This window comes from Erpetoichthys calabaricus, chromosome 4 (genome assembly GCF_900747795.2).
Source record: "Erpetoichthys calabaricus chromosome 4, fErpCal1.3, whole genome shotgun sequence".
In the NCBI taxonomy this organism is placed as follows: domain Eukaryota; kingdom Metazoa; phylum Chordata; class Cladistia; order Polypteriformes; family Polypteridae; genus Erpetoichthys; species Erpetoichthys calabaricus.
Genome location: NC_041397.2, coordinates 46,628,095 through 46,648,258, shown reverse-complemented (window position 1 = coordinate 46,648,258; position 20,164 = coordinate 46,628,095). Strand labels below are relative to the sequence as shown.

General features: G+C 35.8%; 1 protein-coding gene across 1 annotated transcript in view; it reads left to right on the top strand.

Moving 5' to 3' along the window:
• The window catches only part of ddx10 (DEAD (Asp-Glu-Ala-Asp) box polypeptide 10), a 459,716-nt gene that overhangs the window by 402,446 nt on the left and 37,106 nt on the right, over nucleotides 1–20,164 (top strand).

Below are 20,164 nucleotides of genomic sequence, written 5' to 3'. Positions count from 1 at the left end.
GATACTAATTCGATACCAAAGTTCTGAAAAGGTAACGGTACCAGCATTTTTACGGCATCGTTATTACCAAGAAAGTCTGTACTGCACTCATACTTGACTCCATCTAGATGAATTACTCCAGAAGGCGCAATAATATAGGAGAAAAAACGTAAGTGAAACTCTGTATAAAAATGGCTCATAGTGTTGATGAAACGGCACCACATCAACACATGTTGAAAAGAAAAACAGCAAATGCTTTTTTGTTTCTGAAAGAAGATTTCAGCATGTGCATGCAAGAATCATACTTGTTATTAAAAAAAAAAAAAAAAAAACACACACATACACAAAGCCAAGCAGGCTCAAGTTAATGCTATTTTTATCCCAGTTTGCAATTAATTCGAAAAAGATTTCCGTGTGCTTTGAGAGTGAAATTTCATGCATTTGTAAGAGGAGATAAAAAGATGATGAAATTAATCACTTTTTAAAAGTGTCCTGCATAGTCCCAATAAATTAAGGAAGACTTTGCATTTATTCTCTCATTGTAGTAATAATACATTTATTTATATAGCACTTTTCCCATAAACACTTCTATGGATGTTCATTAGTCCAAACATCTGCCCACTTTCTTAGTGGTATATACAGTCCAGGGTCACACTGGGGTGCTCACACATATTCACACAAAAGGCTATGGGATTAGGAGGACTGCCAGCATAAACATTGAGGCACGATTCAAACTAAGTGACTATTTGGCTTGTCTACTCCAGTGATGACATGAGTTGCTCCATTTGTTAATACCAAAATAAAATTTATTTAGAATTTCAATCTCCCAATTAATGCAACGTGTACTGTTTTGACAGAGCCTTGTAATTTCCAAAACACACAGTTAGTGGGACAATCAAAACCGCATACTTCATTGCTTAATACAGATCTGCAAATGCTGAATTTACAGTTTGTCATTTGTTTGACTTTTGAAGGGAAACTACCATTAATTATTATAACTCGTAATCTGAAGGCACACGTCATATATTTGAATAATAATACATTTTATTTATTTAGTGCCTTTTGGTACAATGAGAACATTATTCAAAGATATAAATTTACTAAGTACATGTAAAAACAGCCCAAGTAGTTTTCTAATTCTGGATTCATACACAGGCATGAGCATTAACAAAGTTTGATTACTCATACAACAAAAACTGAAAACAGAGGCTGGTTAACAGGATTTCTAAAATAAAGGATAAGGATAAAACTAACAAGTCTGATTTCACACAGGAAGCTTTACAGTTGGGACAAATGCAAGAAAACGAGGGACAGATTTGGAAAATGAAGGCATCATTAGTTTCTGACATTTGAAATTTGAATTAATTTGACTAATCTGTTAATATTACTTTTTAGCAGTATGTTTTAAGCCTGCTAATGATGCAAATATAAAGCTTACAATAGCAAATATTACAAACCTAACAATTTGGTTCACGGACAGACCAGACTTTAAAAACTTGTTGTTACAAAAACAGCTTTAAAGAGTTGGTTTAAATAAAAAGAAAAACTGTAATTATCTTGTAATTCACTAATTCAGCTGTACATATATAATGATGTATGATTTTTGTATATGTGGTATGGATTTTAAACAGTAGTTTTCCGTTACTATAAAAAAATAAAATAATAAATGTAGAATGTGCACATGCTACAATGAATTGGGTAGTTTATGATGGTACCATTATTTTTAAATCCTGTACTGAAATCTCTCCAAGATTATAAACCACATTTGTTGTTATACTGTGGGGATCCCCATCTTTGCCACATATTAAAATTTAGGGCTTGTGTTATATTTTGATGTTTATGAATGCCAATGCTGGTTTACCTAAGTGATAGTTGGGTAACTTCTTGATGGATATACCCTTAAGACTGTTGTTACTGTTAGTATTTTTTTATTGTATTACAGAAAAGGCTAAATATTGTTCACTTCAATAAATGGAGGAATAAAAAGCCATTTATTGGTATTTCTGTTTTTGCTGCAGTATTTTATATCATAAAAGTTCACTGGTGTTGGTATTAAATACAAAAACTCTGGTATTGTGACGTCCCTAATCTTATATACTGCATGCTACAGGGAATAAGTATGTAGAATCGCTGCTCTAGTCTGAAGGTGTAATGTGGAAGATTTTTTGTAGCCTGTTCACTAGATAACAACAGAACAGCCCAATAACCTCCTAAGCCATAATTGTTGTGTTTTAGAAAATCATCTGATTATGTGTATTTTGCTTAAAATACAGTGATAAATGTCCTCCAAAACATTGTTTTTATTGAAAGGTATAAAACAATAAATTACTTTTAACTGTTCTACTTTTTTATTCTACTATGCATATTTATACAGATTTCCTAAATTATACACTGATTATGACCATACACATTCTGCTGCAATATTCATGAATATTGGTAGCCTTATGACTGGAATGTGACATGTGCTTGACTGTGCTTGAACTTGATGTGTAATTCAGGGGCTATAAAAGTTTTTAGGCTCTTTTTCAAAACTGTGATGAGTTAAGTTGCCATTTCTAAACATTTAGAGCTTTGCACTATGGAAGGCAACAGGGATCAACCGAGTGAGCAAAAAAATGGCATTTTGTGTACTGTCTCAATAATACAAACCATGTACACTACCATTGCTGTGCTTCCTTCTTAGTCCATGCAGCAGTAGACATGCCAGCTGGATGGATTGTCAAAGGGTGGATTCTGTGAAGGAACAGATTTAGTGAATAGGTGTTGGAGAAGCAAACATGAGACGAGGAGCCAGTTGCACTGCTGAAGGCATTTAAGTCAGAGGTTGCCAGTATTTGTGGAATGCAATATAAAGTAAATTGTTGGAACATTTCACACATGTTGTACAGTATTTGTTGGCAGGGGAGGTGGTGAATGTTATTGTATAGTGTAATACTGAAAACTACAGACCAGTTGATTCACAGCTGATTAATGGAAGTAAGCTTACAGTAATCTTTTCTAGGTTGTTTTTACCAAAGTAATTATAAAACCAGAAAAATGTATTATGAAGTGCCTTAGTGAGCAATATTTTGTGAAAAATAACTACAGTAATCCCTCGCTATATCACGCTTCGCCTTTCGCAGCTTCACTCCATCGCGGATTTTATATGTAAGCATATTTAAATATATATCGCGGATTTTTTGCTGGTTCGTGGATTTCTGCGGACAATGGGTCTTTTAATTTATGGTACATGCTTCCTCAGTTGGTTTGCCCAGTTGATTTCATACAAGGGACGCTATTGGCAGATGGCTGAGAAGCTACCCGGCTTACTTTTCTGTCTCTCTTGCACTGACTTTCTCTGATCCTGACGTAGGGGGATTGAGCAGGGGGGCTGTTCGCACACCTAGACGATACGGACGCTCGTCTAAAAATGCTGAAAGATTATCTTCACGTTGTTATCTTTTGTGCAGCTGCTTCCTGAAATGACATGCTGCACGGTGCTTCGCATACTTAAAAGCTCGAAGGGCACGTATTGATTTTTGATTGAAAAACAAACTCTGTCTCTCTCTATCTCTCTCTCTCTCTCTCTCTCTCTCTCTCTCTTCCTGCTCCTGACGGAGGGGGTGTGAGCTGCCGCCTTCAACAGCTTTGTGCCGCGGTGCTTCGCATACTTAAAAGCAAACAGCCCTATTGATTTGTTTGCTTTCCTCTGTCTTTCTGACAGACTCTGCTCCTGACGCGCACTCCTTTGAAGAGGAAAATATGTTTGCATTCTTTTAATTGTGAGACGGAACCGTCATCTCTGTCTTATCATGGAGCACAGTTTAAACTTTTGAAAAAGAGACAAATGTTTGTTTGCAGTGTTTGAATAACGTTCCTGTCTCTCTACAACCTCCTGTGTTTCTGCGCAAATCTGTGACCCAAGCATGACAATATAAAAATAACCATATAAACATATGGTTTCTACTTCGCGGATTTTCTTATTTCGCGGGTGGCTCTGGAACGCAACCCCCGCGATGGAGGAGGGATTACTGTATTGCAAACATATTGTCATTGAGCATATGAGTCTGCAAGTGCCTGATTAAAGGATGTGTTTTATGTTTAGGTTTCGCACACACATCACATTCCATCATGGTAAGACCTCAAGCTACAGAAAAATAGCCCACTAGCCCACCGTATCCATAACAACCATTTTTGGATTTCTTATACAGAATTCCCATGTCCACGAAAAGATATTTGATTTGATTTTTTAAAAAGTTCTCTTTTTAATATCTCAAATTATTATTACAAATATGAGGCATTGGATCATTGCAGCAAATAATTTTAATATCTGTTTTGTGGATTTTAAATATTAGTATTTTTTTCCCAAAAGCACATTACCAAAGGAATTTGAAAATTGAATTGATGTAACAATCAATGTTATTACCATGCTGGCAATATATTTTCAGAAATGTGCAACTCTGTGACATGGAGGCGCCAATAGCAGATTAGAAATACAGTATTATCATTAGAACACTCTCTGTGCTTTAGTTTCAAAGTGGCAGCATTAACTAAACCACTAGAATTTCAGGCTGGCATGGAACGTTTGAAGCATCAGTATCTAAGTATTATTTTCAAATGAACTTGTAATGTGCTCAAGGTGTGGTCGGAGAAGTTTGTCTCAACATATACTTTTTATTTTTTTTTTTGGATGTAGTCAAAGGTCGTTCTTGCTAGCATTTCTAATTCTGACAGATAATTGGCACTCGCAACGCATGCACAAAGTGTGTGTAGGTGGATCTCATATTACAACCATTCCACAGATGCAAATGAGCACATAAACCCTTTCCTTTTCAACTGAATCTTAATTGTCATCTAACAACTTGTGTTTTTTTTACTAACACACATGTTGAATTAGTTTTGACGTGGATGAATATGCACCAGCCAACACTCAAAATTAAGAATAGTACTGCAGACTATGGGCATTGTCACCATTTTCACATATGTAGCTGAATGTAACACGCAGCATGTCCAGCAAAATAGTAAATTCAGTCACAGGTTGGCAGCTCCATCAACCGCTGGCTGTTTAACTGAGCAGTAGAAGCCACTGCTTGTAATTCTCAGTGTCTTAAGTACGCTTCCCAGCCATGCTGTCTCAGTAGTGTAATTGCTCTGAGAAGAAGGTGACAGCTGTCCAAGCATTATCTCAGCAAAGATAGCGTGTTTTATTTAGGGATCAGTTGCCCGTTAGTGGGGGGTATTTGGGCCTTTTCCATCTCTATGAGGTACTATATCATCAACAAGTATAGGGTGTTTAACTGTAAGGTCAAAATACTGTCCATGCCTATGGTTCATTTTAGATTAAGTTATTTATGTTTTGTGATTTCAAGTATGGTAATATTGCTTCACTGTCATTTAATTGAGAACTTTGAAACTATTTTCTGTAAAATAAGTAATATAGTATTATACGAGAGGTGTTCAAATATAAACAGAAATTTATGAGCAACGCATTACTTATTGAATATAATGAAACAACTTACACAGTGATTTTTTGTATAGTCTCCTGCCACAGCAATACACTTGTTGCAGTGCTCAGGAAGCTCCTAAATCCCAGAAGAGTTGAAATTTCTTGACTGCATGTTGACCCATTCTTGCACAGCGTCAATAACCTCCTCATTCGACTTTAATTTCTTCCCTCCTAAAATGTTCATTAAGTGGACCAAAGAGATGATAGTCCCTCTCTGAATGACTTGCACCAAACCTACACTCTAGGCTGAGAGAGAGAGAGAGAGAGACACTTGCCCCCAAACTGATTTTTAAGTCTCGAATAAATCTGAGATGGAATGACTCCTTCATTTGTCAAAAATTTAATAATAATCCACTGCGCACACTACTGTGTACCTCCTGCTCCGACATGTTGATTACAACGGACATGAAGGGGGGAAAGAGCAGCTAGCACTACTAATGACAGGTTTGTTTGTCCAATGAGTCAGGTCTACCTTGCACTATTTATAAAAACAGAGCATGAAAATTCCTGTTTATAATTGAACACCCCTCATACATTTTTACCAACATTTCTATTAAGTGACATTTTTAACACAATTTTTTATTTACATACAAAGGTGGATAGGAATGGAACATGTTTGTAACTCTTGTGAATTCTAACTATAATTGGGTTAAACTCTCAACAACAGTACACCAGTATTTCATTTGTTTTGAAATTACAACAAGAGTTTCCCATTTTATTAAGTTTAACTGTGCATGATTTTTAATTAAAAGGCATGAGTCTAACAAATCTGAAATTAAACCCTGTAAATATAGTGTGATTTAGGCTACACTAATTCCTAAAAAAATTCCTAATCATTAAAGAACTACTGAAATACAAACTTTGATTATTATATATGGCCCTCTGTAAAACAGTATGAGAATGTGAATACATGTTCATTTTTTTAAGGTTTGCATACAACATAAAAAAAAAAATATTCCTCTAAGATTTAGTAAATGTCTTGGGATGTAAAAGTCCAGATGTACCTTAGGAGAGCCACTTGTTCCCTATGATAATGCTCATTAAAACTATTTTAACTCTGTTATTGAATGGAATAGGTAAATTTACCCCTGGCTTTAATACCTGTGTCTATTCATCTATTTTCTACCTTTTTTTTTTGGTACTGGTACATCACTGTGGCTCTTTGCAACTATAAAATTCTAACTGCCTGTTCTCATGCTCAAAATGGCACATTGCTCTTGCTTTTCTGTTGGCATTTATTTTCTTATTATATTTCATATGTAGGCACATTCTAAATAAATACAATAAGAAGACATGAAAACAATCTTGTGCCGTCATGCACATTGGTGATACATGAGCTTGCCACTTAATTGTCTGCCATATTTTTTGTTATTGACATAGAATTAGTGGGTAATTGAAATTGAAAGGTTTTGTTTGTTATTAGTCAAAAGACTTTACACAAAGCCTTTAAACCCTGTTTGTAGCCTCCAGCTAGATGTACATAATATCATGCCTTTTTGTTTTATAGAAATTTGATTCTGGATGGGAATCACATGGCCTTTGGCAGTTATGGACATTTGCTAGGTTGGCTTTCCCAAGTTGCTCACTTTTACCCCTTTTTCTGTGCTATTTTCCTTCCGCCTTTCCCTGTAATTTACCAAACATTACATATTTCCTCTTACCAGATACTGATTTCTTTATCAATAAGAAGGGCTCTTCCCTTATGGATGACTGGGCAGTTGATAGAAATTACTGGATGGTCCACCTAGTCATTTTGAATGTTAGTTGATTCAATTTGTCTTTGTGTGTTTCACAAATTAAGCAACTGAATGCACTTAATTGCTTTATTGTAATGATTAATAGATTATGTAGAAGTTACCCACTGGGTGTGATGCTTCATTGGTGACTGAACCTAAATAAGGAACACTTCTCAGCGTTTATTCACTTGAAGTATGCTCACAGCTGTTTTTAGTCAGTGGGAGGAACATGATTACAGCCCTCAAGCCATATTTGCATCCTGAGAAGAAACTTTGCAAAGAAATTTAAAACTTTTAATTTACTTTTAAATATTCAGACCCTAAAACATTCATTTATATTCTTAATTCAAATCTGTACATGACAGCACTAGGAAAAGCAAAATAGTATTATTTATAACAGGTACCCTGATCACTGCCTCCTTAGACCAAAGTTCAAGCTTGCATCTTGTCCTCTGTGCAGGCTGACAAAGAAAAGATGTATTTTCACCAAACAGCACCCTTAGTCTGTATATATGTCATATCCTTTCCAAAAAAGATTTGCTGCAAACTGCCGTACTTTATGTTTTGCACCTTGTCCCATTCTAAATTTTTTGCAACTTCCATTTTGAACAGTTTCCTTATATTTGGGGAAAGCCATGTGACTGAGCTAATATTAAGCACCAATACTCAGTAATAGCTATCAGTTCAATACATCTGCCAATGAGCATTATTAGTGCATCTGCATTGAGTATGTTTCAAAATCTGTACAACAGAAAATGTGATTATTTAGAATTATGGAAATCTTTCATGACTGCTGTACTCTGTTTACAAAGGGATTTCAGTCATAGGAAGGAAGAACGGGTGTCAATAAGGTTATGTAAGATGTTCCAGTAGAGCAGGGGCTAGGCTAAACAGTTTGTTTTGCAATGCCGATATGTGCATATGATTTAAGGAAATTAGGCTTGTTAAGTGGTACAATAAGAGCGTCAGAAAGTATGAACTCCCCTATTAACTCAAAGGCCACATTTTTTAATTTCCTAAACTTAAATCAGACACAAATTACATTGTTCCTACATATACAATTGATGTAGGTAGGAGTTTGTTTTTCCTTTTTTAAAAATGTTCATACATAGTCAAAAAGCAGGTGATACTTGGTGGTGGGAAGAGATCTTAAGTGGTTAAATGAATTAACAATGCTGTTTAACAATATTCATTATTTCAAGGCTCGTATCTAATGGGATAATTCACAAGTTGTAATTAAGGTTACTAGATTGGGTCATTTATTAATTTATTGCATTGTGTTAGACAGCTTACCTTGATCTCAATTTACAGAGGTGTACTGTATCTCAGTATTTGACTGAACAATGTACTTTCATTTCTTTGTAAAGGAATCACTCCTTGTCGTGTTCAGTACATCTTTAGTACATACATTTTATCATCCAAAGAGTGAACACAGTCTCACTCCAGTCCTTTACTTTTAACCTAGAGAACAAATTAAACACATTTCTTGTTGTTTAGCTATTGAGTAAACCCTGTTTTCTATGTATACTGAAATTCAGTGCCATGTTGCCTGGCTATAAAACTATATCTTTTCCTTTGAATTGAGAATGGTGCCAATACTGTTTGGTCTAATATTTTGTGCTTTACATACATAAATCCATTAAGAAAAGACAAAGCAGAAATGATCTGTGTGCTGTATTTATGAGCAGGTCTAAATTTAGCATGAAGTCTGACAACTGAGGCTCACACTCACTACCTGTTCCATTTCATGATACCTCATCAGTTTACGATTTTTCAGTGCAGATCTGTTTTTGATCCGTGAAGTGTAAAATATAAGTCTGTAAGCAATCTGCAGAAACCTTTTCTAAGCTGTAAATCAGGGTATCACTGTGGCATTAAGGTTTTTTTTTTTTTTCATTTTTTGCAGGCAATAGGTCAGGTGAGAGAGTAATATTTTGGATTTGTGTGCAAATACAAGAAATATTTCTAAAAAGCTATAAGAGTAGTTTATGGGCATCATCCTTTGTATATGAATTGTTTTTTTCAATTCCCATCTATTTACATGTTTCATTGTGGAACCATTAATGTTTATTAGTAATAAAGTAATACACAATCAGGTCCATAAGTATTTGGACAGTGACGTATTTTCATAATTCTGGCTCTGTACACCACCGCAATGGATTTGAAACAAAGCAATCAAGATGTGATTGAAATTTTCATCTTTAATTCAAGGCTTTTAACAAAAATATTTTATGGGCTGTTTAGAAAAGACAGACATTTTTATTCATGGTCCCCCTATTTTCAGGGGCTCAAAAGTATATGGACAAACTAATGTAATCATAAATATTAATGATCATTTTCAATATTTGGTTGAAACTCTTTTACAGTCAATAACTGCCTGAAGTCATAAATGCGTGGCCATCTCCAAGTGCTGGGGTTCCACTGTAGTGATGCTTTGCCAGGCTTTTACTGCAGCTGTTTTCAGTTGCTGCTTGTTCGTTGGACTTTCTGCCTTTTTTTTTTTGAGCAAGTGAAATGCATGTCCAATTGGGTTGAGGTCAGTTAATTGACTTGGCCATTGAAGAATATTCCACTTCTTTGCTTTGAAAAACACTTGATTTGCAATATGTTTTGGCTCATTGTCCATCTGTATTGTGAAATGTTGTCCTATCAGTTTTGCAGCATTTAGATGAGTCTCAGCAGATAGTATAGCTACATACACTTCAGAATTCATCCTGCTACTTCTGCCAGCAGTCATATCATCAATAAACACTAATGACTGACTTCCATTCGCAGCCATGCATGCATGCATGCAATAAAACTTCCTCCAACATGTTGCATAGAATATATAGTTTTCATCGGATCATGAGCCATTTCTTCTCTTCTCCATACTCTTCTCTTTCCAGCATTCTGGCATATTGATCTTAGTTTCCTTTGTCCAAAAAAAAATGTTCCAGAACTTAACAGGCTTTTAAAAATGTTTTCTGGCAAAGTCTAATCTGTCCTTCCTATGCTTGAGGTTTTCCAGTGGTTTGCACCTTTTTGTAAACCCTCTGTCTTTACTTTCATTAAGCCTTCTCCTGATTGTAGACTTTGGCAATGATAGGTCTACCTCTCTGAGAGTGTCCTTCATTTGGCTAAATGTTGTGAAGGGGTTCTTCTTTACTAAGGACAGAATTCTGCAATCATCCAGCACAATTATCTTCTGTGGTTTTACAGACCTTCTGCTGTTGCAGAGCTCACCGATGCATTCCTTCTGTTTAGGAATGGTTGATTTACCGTTCCATGTGTTTCTGCTGTCTCTCTAAAGGGTTTGTTTTGTTTTCTCAGTCTAATGATTCACTGTTTTTACTTGCATGACAACTCCTTAGACCTCATATTGAGAGTTCACAGTGATAGCTTCCAAATGCAAATTCCACACTTGGAATCAATTCCAGACCTTTTTCCTTCTTAATAGTTAATGAAATAATGAGGGGCCTGCTCCCACCTGGCTATGGAACAGCTTGTCAGTCAAATGTCCATATACTTTTGAGCCCTTTAAAATATGGGGACTATACAGAAAAATGGGTGTCATTCCTAAACGTCTCATGCAGTATTTTTGGTAAACCCCTGGAATTAAAGCTGAAAGTTTAAATTTCAGTCACATAATAATTGCTTTATTTCTAATCCATTGTGGTAGTATACAGAGCCAAAATTATGAGAATTGTGTCACTGTCCAAATATTTATGTACTTGACTGTACATATATTAATTAACAACAAAATATGGGCGAAAATGTTATTTTCTGTGTGTGATGGAAAACCATATGATGACATAGTTTGTTGAAAATAGGAATTATAAAGAGTATATTGTACTATTAGTCATAAGTGCACCCCTGGCCATAATTAAAGTCTCTCATACTTTCCAAAAGTGAACAGATTAGTCTTAACTTTATTTCTATTCTATTCAGATATGTCCTCCTTTGATTAGCATACTTATTTAGTGCCCTTACACAAGTCATGCCCTGAAGCTTTACAAGAAGTTTTATTTTATCATGCACTGATTTATTAAAGTCTGTTTAGTAAGAGTGAATGAATTTTTGCTTGACCGACTGCAGCCAATAAGCTATTTTTTAGCCAAAAGCATGACACCTGAGTTTATTAATGAAACTGACCAATACTTTGCATTCTCTTGGGTCTTTACATTGTTTAGGCGATTGGTCGCCAACTCCAGTCCTGGAGGACCACCATGGCTGCAGGTTTTCATTCTAACCTTTTTCTTAATGAGTGACCTGTTTTTGGTGCTAATTAACTTCTTTTGAACTAATTTTAATTGACTTGTACTTGAAGACTCAGACCCCTTAATTGTTTCTTTTTCCTTAATTAGCAGCCAAACAATAATGAGATACAAAATGAGCCAAAACAACTGGTGTCCATCATACAATATCTGAAAATAAAGAAAGATGAAGATCTCAGGAATGTTGATCTGCTCAGATCCCTAAAACATTTTAACAGTGCTCTTAGAAAGAGAAAATCAGCAATTTCGGAAATGTCTGCTAATACACCATGAGAGCTGCAACAAAGCCACGAAATTAAAGAAGAGGTTTAATTAACAACAGGAACTGGCACCTCATTAAGTAGCTGGTTGGAGTGAAATTGGTTGGAGTTTGAGGCCCTCACTTAGTTGGTCTTCTGTTGGCTCCCTCACTTCACATTTCATTTCGTTTGGGTGCCATTTAAGGAAAGAAATGAAGCAATAAAGAGGAACGATAAAGAAATTCAGGGGAGCAAATCTTAAAAAAGCAATTCAATTAAAATGAATTCACAAGAAGTTAATTGGCAGCACAAACAGGGCACTTTTTTTTTTTTTTTTATAAAAGGGTTAGAATGAAAACCTGTAGCCACGGTGGTCCTGCAGGACTGAACTTGGCAACCCCTGGTTTAGGCAGAAGAGGGATCATGGCTTTATTAGTAGAGAGGTTAAGGTGAGAAGTAGAGATTGTAGAATTCAAGATATAGAAGAGGAGTATATACAACTTCTTTCAAAATGCAGAGAGCAGTTCAGGCGGTAGCCCACCAGGACCCGGAGACCTCTGAGAGCTCATCAAGCCCAAAGCCTCCTTCTGTTGACTTAAGAGTAAAAATCCTTTTCAAAGGGGACAATAACTAGGGAGTGAAGGGTGGAATCTGATGTATATAAACTAATTGAAGACTACATGGGCTTAACGTTTCATAACACAATGTTCAGATTAGGCATATACACAGAGAATATAAAAATGAGTAGACGAAGGACTAGATGTTACAATCCCTAGTGTTTCTGCACCACAGTTGTCTTCCGAGAGAGTTGTTTAGAACTGGCCACTAGGTGACATTTGCACCAAGAGAACACATCATCAGTTGGGCACCTCCACCTCACTGGGTGTTTCAGCCTTTTATCACAAGACACCCTCCTCTGAAGCAGGCCCACCACATGCTGATCAGGCCTGGGTGTGTGTCTTGTGGCCAGCTGGTGACCATGTCACTCCTTTCAGCGCTGTTCTCCAGTTCTTTGATTGCTTTTATGTTGGCCTGCCCTCTGACACCTACCTCCCTGAGGAATATTGATGTAGAACTGGCTACAAATCCCCTGCACTCCAACTAGGTGTATCTTCATTCTCCACCCTCTGTACTCTGCATCCCCTACTAAGTTGGAATAACACAGAAAAAATGAAAACATAAACACAAGGAGAACTTGCACATTGTCTATATCAAGAACAGTATATAATTTTAGTACAAAACACTTGAATGGTTCAATAAAATAATTTGAGTCTATAGTAATAGTACGCTAATAGTACACTATAGTATAGTACGCTAAAAACATTGTGACATATACATTTAAAACACCTTAGAGATGAGTATAATCATTGAATGTAAAGGAAGAGGAGAGATGCTGGCAAGACCATCTTATAGAGGGAATACTCTTAATGTCTGGAAATCATCCAGGCTGCTAGATGATATAGTTGTTCCAATGAGAACTGAATGCTTAATTCATTCACTTTCCAGCATTAGAAGTGGCTGCACTGATGTCCTGAGAAAAAAATATGCAACAATGATAAATTAGGTTAGATTGACACTATTCCTTGCAACTCAAAGAATCTGATGGTACTTTTATGTAATTCAGAAATTTTAAAATAAGAAAGGCAGTGGATGTACTGAGGTATCACACCTGATATATAAATCCTGTGGCATCTCAATACTTACAGATCAAAATCATTTAAGCATGGGAAAAAGTCACCCATATTTTTTGAAGAAGTATAGCATGTCATTCCTCTCTGAAACTTCTTTCAGACCCAAAACACAGAGCTTAGAATAGTGGGCCCTGTCTTCAGCCATGGTTTGAGTAGTGAGCTCAGCACAAAGACTATCAGCTTCTGACAGTTTTAGTAATATGAACTCTCTTGTAAGCATTGTTTGCTCTTCTTTTATTGTGGAAACTTCAGGCCACAACTCAGAACAGTTATGTAGGGTGGTTAAATTTATCATGAAAGCTTGGTATAAAGCAAAGAAGGATATCATGCTGAAGCTGGTTACTCCGTCATACTCCGTTAGGGAGTCTTCATATTTTGGACTGTTGAGATCAGAGTTGGATCTTCTGGAAGCAGCCATAGCAGAAGCATGAGTCCAAGTTTCGGGTGTTTTATTTTAATTTAATTTTGAAGAGTTTGATACAGTTCTGATTTTTGTGATGTGGAGCGAAAGAGGAGTCGGCAAAATGCTGCTGTCACACACATGCCATCACGTGATTCCTCTAAATAAACTTCAGTATCAACTGAGTATGTTTTTGAAAATATAAAACGTACTGCCCAGATAATTATATTTTGGTATATTTGATATTATGTTTTCATTTATAATGCTGGACTGGTAGTACAAAACTGGACCACATTGTCATTTATTTATTTAGTTATGTCAGTTTTCTCATGGTTTATTTTTATTTATTTTTTTGGTGTTTGATGCACTGTTGATGCCATCCTTGTCTGCAATGTTGCCAAAGTTAGCTTTAGCCTATTTGTATAAAACTTATGGGCCAATTTTTTACACAGAAAGATGGAAACACTGCTTCTTGTAAAAATGTACTTAAACACATTTTCTGCCTTTTAGAAAGTGCATGGGTATTGAGTCTAAACTTGAATTTACTGCACACTTGAGATTTGGATGCATTTATCAATGTATAATTTGTTTGGCAACAGCGTTTGCCGCCTTTGTAAGAAAGCTAACATTATTGCTGTGATAAAACGAGTGTGAATACTGAAGCTGTTTAATATATCAGTCAATGACTCAGACAACAACCTGCAACATTCACACCTCCTGCCAAACATTTTTCATAATACTCTATTAAAATTACATTTTGTCAAGCACACATTGCTGTAAGCATAGATTTAGACATTTTCTCTATTTTCTAAACTGTCTTTCAGCAGTTTGGATGAAATAATACAAGGACTGTTTCTCATTTTCTCAACTTGTATTACTTTTTTGTCTTGAAAACACATTTTTTAATATTGTTAAAATACACTGTAGACAAAATAAGTACACATAATATTTCTTTTTTATTTGTTAGCTTAGTGGGAGTTCTTTGTTCAGCATTAACTATGAAGTTATATTCCAGGATTATATTTAGTAACTAAAACCAAAATCAGAAATGACTACCTCAAAAGATAATGCAGTGAACTTTTATTCCATTGTATAATTTTGAATTCTGCACTCATCTAGGTAAAGCAATAAAACATTTAACTCAAATGTGTTAGGCACTCTCTCTCTCTTTTTTTTTTTTTTTACTGCCGCACCTAAGCTATTTCTCTGCCTAAGGAAAATCTGAGGTAGTCAAAAGAAAGAGAGCCCTTTACGAAGAGTCCTAAGATTCATAAAATGATTTTCTTGTCCTAAATTCCTACATGAATACTATCTGAGCCCACTTCTATTAAAAGGCTACTTGGAGTCAGAGCTAGTTGCTATGACATTGTGGGCAGGAAAGAAAATAAACCATCAATGGAATACCAGAAAGTAGAAGCAGTCTCACCACTTCTTTCATGTTTTACTCTCGAGATAGCAAGCAAAGTAGAATTTTAGTGTCTAAGGTATGGTTGTGGGAATGTAAGAGGAACAAATATTCCAAGATACAGTATAAGAAGGTGCAAGATTATTCAAAAGTTATAAACAATTAGCAATATTTTAAAATTTATTCTGAAAGACATAGGCAGCAAGTGTAAAGACTAATACTGGTGTAGGATTCCTGTAGATGCAATTGTAATCAATTTAAATCAGGTTTTCCCAATTCAAGCTATCAAGTATACTTCTCTGATCAATAGTACGGTAAATATTTTTTCCCAGTGGATTGTGAAAAGATATGAAGCATTCTTTACCATAATCAACTAAGTTTGTAAAGTGAAAATGAATTAAATGTATATGGTGAAAAAGTTCCAAAAAGTTGGTACATCAGATCTTTAGAGTAAATCTACTAAATAGAGTTTAGTGTAAGATTATAAAGAACTGAATAGTTTGTTTTAAGAAAAGTACTGTCAGATGGTTTTAAAGATCATTCTGTCCCATAGCTGTGTTAGGCAGGTGTAAAAAAATGCTATAAACAAAGAATGCTTTCAAAAATGGAAGTGTTAATCATTTATTTTCATCAATCAACAAAATGAGGAAGCCTACATCCACAGAAGATCTGTGGTTAGTTCTCCAAGATGTTTGGAACAACCTACCAGCCGAGTTCCTTCAAAAACTGTGTGCAAGTGTACCTATAAGAATTGATGCTGGTTTGAAGGCAAAAGGTAGTAACACCAAATATTGATTTGACTAAGATTTTTCTTTTGTTCACTCACTTTGCATTTTGTAAATTGATAAGATTAAACAATCATTATTTATGTTTCTGAAAGCATTCTTTGTTTACAGCATTTCTTCACACCTGCCTAAATCTTTTGCACAGTACTGTATATTCAAATTTTTCACAAATTGGAAGGAATGCTGATATTAATCTTTTAAAATCACTTTCTTTGAAATTATGGTTCTTAAGCAAAAATAGGGACAGTGTACAATTTACCTAAAATACAGACAATTTTGGAAGCCTTTTTTGACCCCAGTGTAAGCTCATTTCTGATTAGCTTTGGTTTGTTTGTTACAACTGGGCACCCTCTAGGACTTGCATATAAAAAGTAACCAACTGAACCTGTGTTTTTTTTATTGGATAACTTTTTATAATGAAAAAATTACCTTCAGTCTTTAGAATTTATAGTACCTTATGTATGCTGATTTTAATTTCATGTTGTATATCAGGGGTCCTCAATCACAGTCCTGGAGGGCCGCAGTGGCTGCAGGTTTTTGTTCTAACCCGGTTGCTTAATTAGAAAGCAATTCTTGCCAATAATTTAATTTCATGGCTTGTTAGTACTTTAACTCTGTTATGTCAGGTCATTCTCATATCCTGGATTTTTTTCTCAGTCCTTCACTTTTTTCTCTTCACTTTCCTTCCAAGTATTTATTTAAACCCAATAGTGCACGATAAATACACACAGGTGTAAATGGTAACAAGCTAATTGGAGAAATGCTGGTCTCTTTTGTCATTTGCATGTTATTGCTAATTAGAGCAATTAAAAACCAAGAATACAGATGTTTAAGACTAAAATAAGCAGTACAGGTTCAAAATCTTAATAAGCGAGACAACTAAAGTGAAGCAGACGTGTTACTTGAGCAGTAAGAGCTTCTTATTAAGCAATTGGGTTGTAGCAAAAACCTGCAGCCACTGCGGCCCTCCAGGACCATGATGTAGGACCCCTGTTATATATGATATAGCCCAGTTCTTCTAGATCCTGCACTGACACTTCTAGTTTTGTGACTACTAAAGGCACTCTACAGTGCAGTAGAGCTCATGCCCAGAAAACCAGAGAGACCCCGGAGAAACAAAAATAATGTTTTTTGAGTGAAAAAATAAGAACACATTCAAACAGATAAGGGTGGTTATAGTTCAATAAAAAGAACTAAGGACTAGCTAACATTTTAAAGTGCTAGTCAGTAAAAGAAATTATACATTTTTTTAGAAAAGCATCTCTTAGACCTATATTTTATAAAGTACATTTTCTGTAGCAAAGAGGCATAGCACTGCTGCCTTCTTTGTTCAAATCCCTGCCAGACATGGTCAGTGTTGAATTTGCACAGTATATAAACATCCAGCTGTATTTGTCTGTTTTTAATTTTTACACTGCAGATTCATTGGTAGGTGCCCGAAGACATGTTAGACCATAAATGGCACAGTAGCTAAAGGATCGTTGAATGCACCAGGCTGCCTGCCAACTCCTGCAAGTGACAAATCACTGCAGAGATGAATCACAGTGGGTGCTGTGACACAAATGGCATTGTGCAATCAGTGTGGACAACAACAGCTGGCAATCACAACATCATATAACTGATATAACTGTCTATTATCAGTACAGAAAAAGTGTGCAGGTCAAGTCATTTGCCATCACAGCACTCCAGGTGAAAGCAGGATTAACTGGAATTGACTCATGCAAAACTTATGAGCAAAGTTATGTCAGTATTCTTCTGTGGTTCCTGCATCATGTTCAGAAGCAAGGTGTTTATGCCAGTTAAGCCAGTCAGTAGTGTGTGTTGTCAGTGAAGTGAGAGTGGTAGCTTGCTGCAGTGAACTTCACACTAGTAAGGTTGGAGCAGGTGCAGGATACAAAAGGTTCCAATTTTTGAAGCAACCATCTTTAATCTAGCAGTTCAATTTATATTTGTTAACTGTATGCATTTATAAGTGTGCTTCTTTATAGAATGCTTTGCTGATTGCAGAGTAGAGAATATGGCTTTCGGGTTTTTGGCTTTTTTGTTGATTAAACAGACGGGCAGCTGAAAACAGATGGGCTTTTTTATTACCAGAAATGCTGCATTTTACTCAGATGACTGCGTTTTTTTGTAGCCTGCTCTGTCACTCCTCTTGTTCCACAGACTGGGATGTACTTTCATTCAGTGTTTTCACAATACTGTACTATTTATGTTTGGTCACACCACTTGCAGCATTTGTGGTTTCACCTGCACATTGGTCTAGGCACAACTCTGCAACTTTAAGTAAAATGCTTTTAATAGTATTTTTTACCTTAGTGGGCATCTTTCAAGATTATTCAGTAAATTGGTCTTCTCAATTACATACACATCCCTAATACATGCAGTACTTTTATGTGTGTGGATATAATATACTATGTAATGCTCATACAAAAATGGAACTGATTTGGTGTATCTCTTTGTCACATGCACGCATATGAATAAAGATGTTCTGTGACAATGAGCTTGTACATGTACTTTTGTTAATAATACAGGGTGATTTTTAAATGGGCGGGGCTCCAAGTTATGATGTTTTACTGTATTAATAATAAAGCAATCCAAATAAAGATCATAGTATTCCTGGATAAATGTACGAATGAGTGAGGCATAATGCTATTTTTGACTTATTTGTGAATGTACTGAATGACCATGAGATCAGTAAAGGTTATTTCCAGCAAGATGGGGCAACCTGTGACACATCCATTCACAGCATGGCACAAATTGAATCATTTTTTGGCAATCGGGTCATTTCAAAGGGACTATCGCCACTTTGTTCTCTGAACCAGTCACCTCTGAATTTCTTCCTTTGGGGAGCACTGAAAGGAAAATATACAAGAATAAGCCTCGTACACTGGAGAAATTAGAGCGAAACATTGAACAGGAAATTGCTGCCTTCATTCCCTTTAGCCAAAGTGTAAAGCAAAAATCAGTCCGTCAGAATAACAGATCCAAAAGATCATAAAGAAGATTTCTAATAAGAATTAATAATAATAAAAAATTATCATGTCCCTAAACCTGGGTGGAGCAAGGTCATTACAGGCAACCTTTTAACCCATCACATCAATGATGTCAGATGCTGTAAATTCTGAGATCACACCCCCAGCAACCGTGGAGTATCAATGTCAATAATATTGCTTGGTGTTCTGATTTTCTTCACCTTCCCAAAGTTTGTGCAGATTAAAGTTGTACAGTATGATTGATGATACATGTGTGAGTGGGTGTGACCAGCTATGGGCTAGTGTCCTTTTCTGTGGTGGTTGCTGCTTTGATTTTGGTGCATCCTGTATACCTTCTTTAACCCAGTACTAGGATAAGCAGATTGAAAAAAAATGCATCTATATGGTGCATTTACCAATAATATCACCATTAGCAAATTAATGTAATTTATATTGCTACATTTTAAAGACATTTGCAATGTTGAGCTTGTATAAATATTAGTACTTTATACAAATACTGTACATGGAGTGATGAACTGGCAAAAGGTAGGGGACGTCCTGTACAAGATCTTCAGAAGATCAAAGATGGGGAGAGAAAGGAACAAAGATAGAATCAGACTAGTGTAGACCAACTCTGTATACCAGGGTGGAAATAGACACAGAAAAAATCAGGTGTACAATGGCAACAATACAAGGCATGCTAGTTAACATACATAATGACAATATTGAAACTCTACAGATTAATAAGGCAACTATAAAAATGTTATAAAGCTGTCAGAAATGTTGTAACCCAAAAATACTATATGACAAATCAGAGACAGGAAGTAAGCAACATAATAACAATCAGTAATCAATTAAAATTCCAATAAATAAAATGTGTGAAAAGCAATTATAAATAAGAATTTCCACCATACTGGCTTGTATTGTTGACATGATACTCCTACTTTGTTGTGTGCCTATTTTTGAATTAAAAGGTTCTTTTTTTTTTGCATTAAAGTATAGATTGTTACTTTGTTGTTGCCATTTTGTAAAGTGAGGAGACACTTGGGAGCTCTATACCCTGACATGTATGGTTTCTTACAAGTGCAGCAGGCCTTGGCAAGAATGCAAGCATAAGAAAATAGTGATCTGGGCGGACATGCAGTGTTCCCTCAAGGCACTTGATCAGAGGGAGAGTAAAGGGACCAAGTAAAACTACCTAGAATCTGCAAGTCCCTGC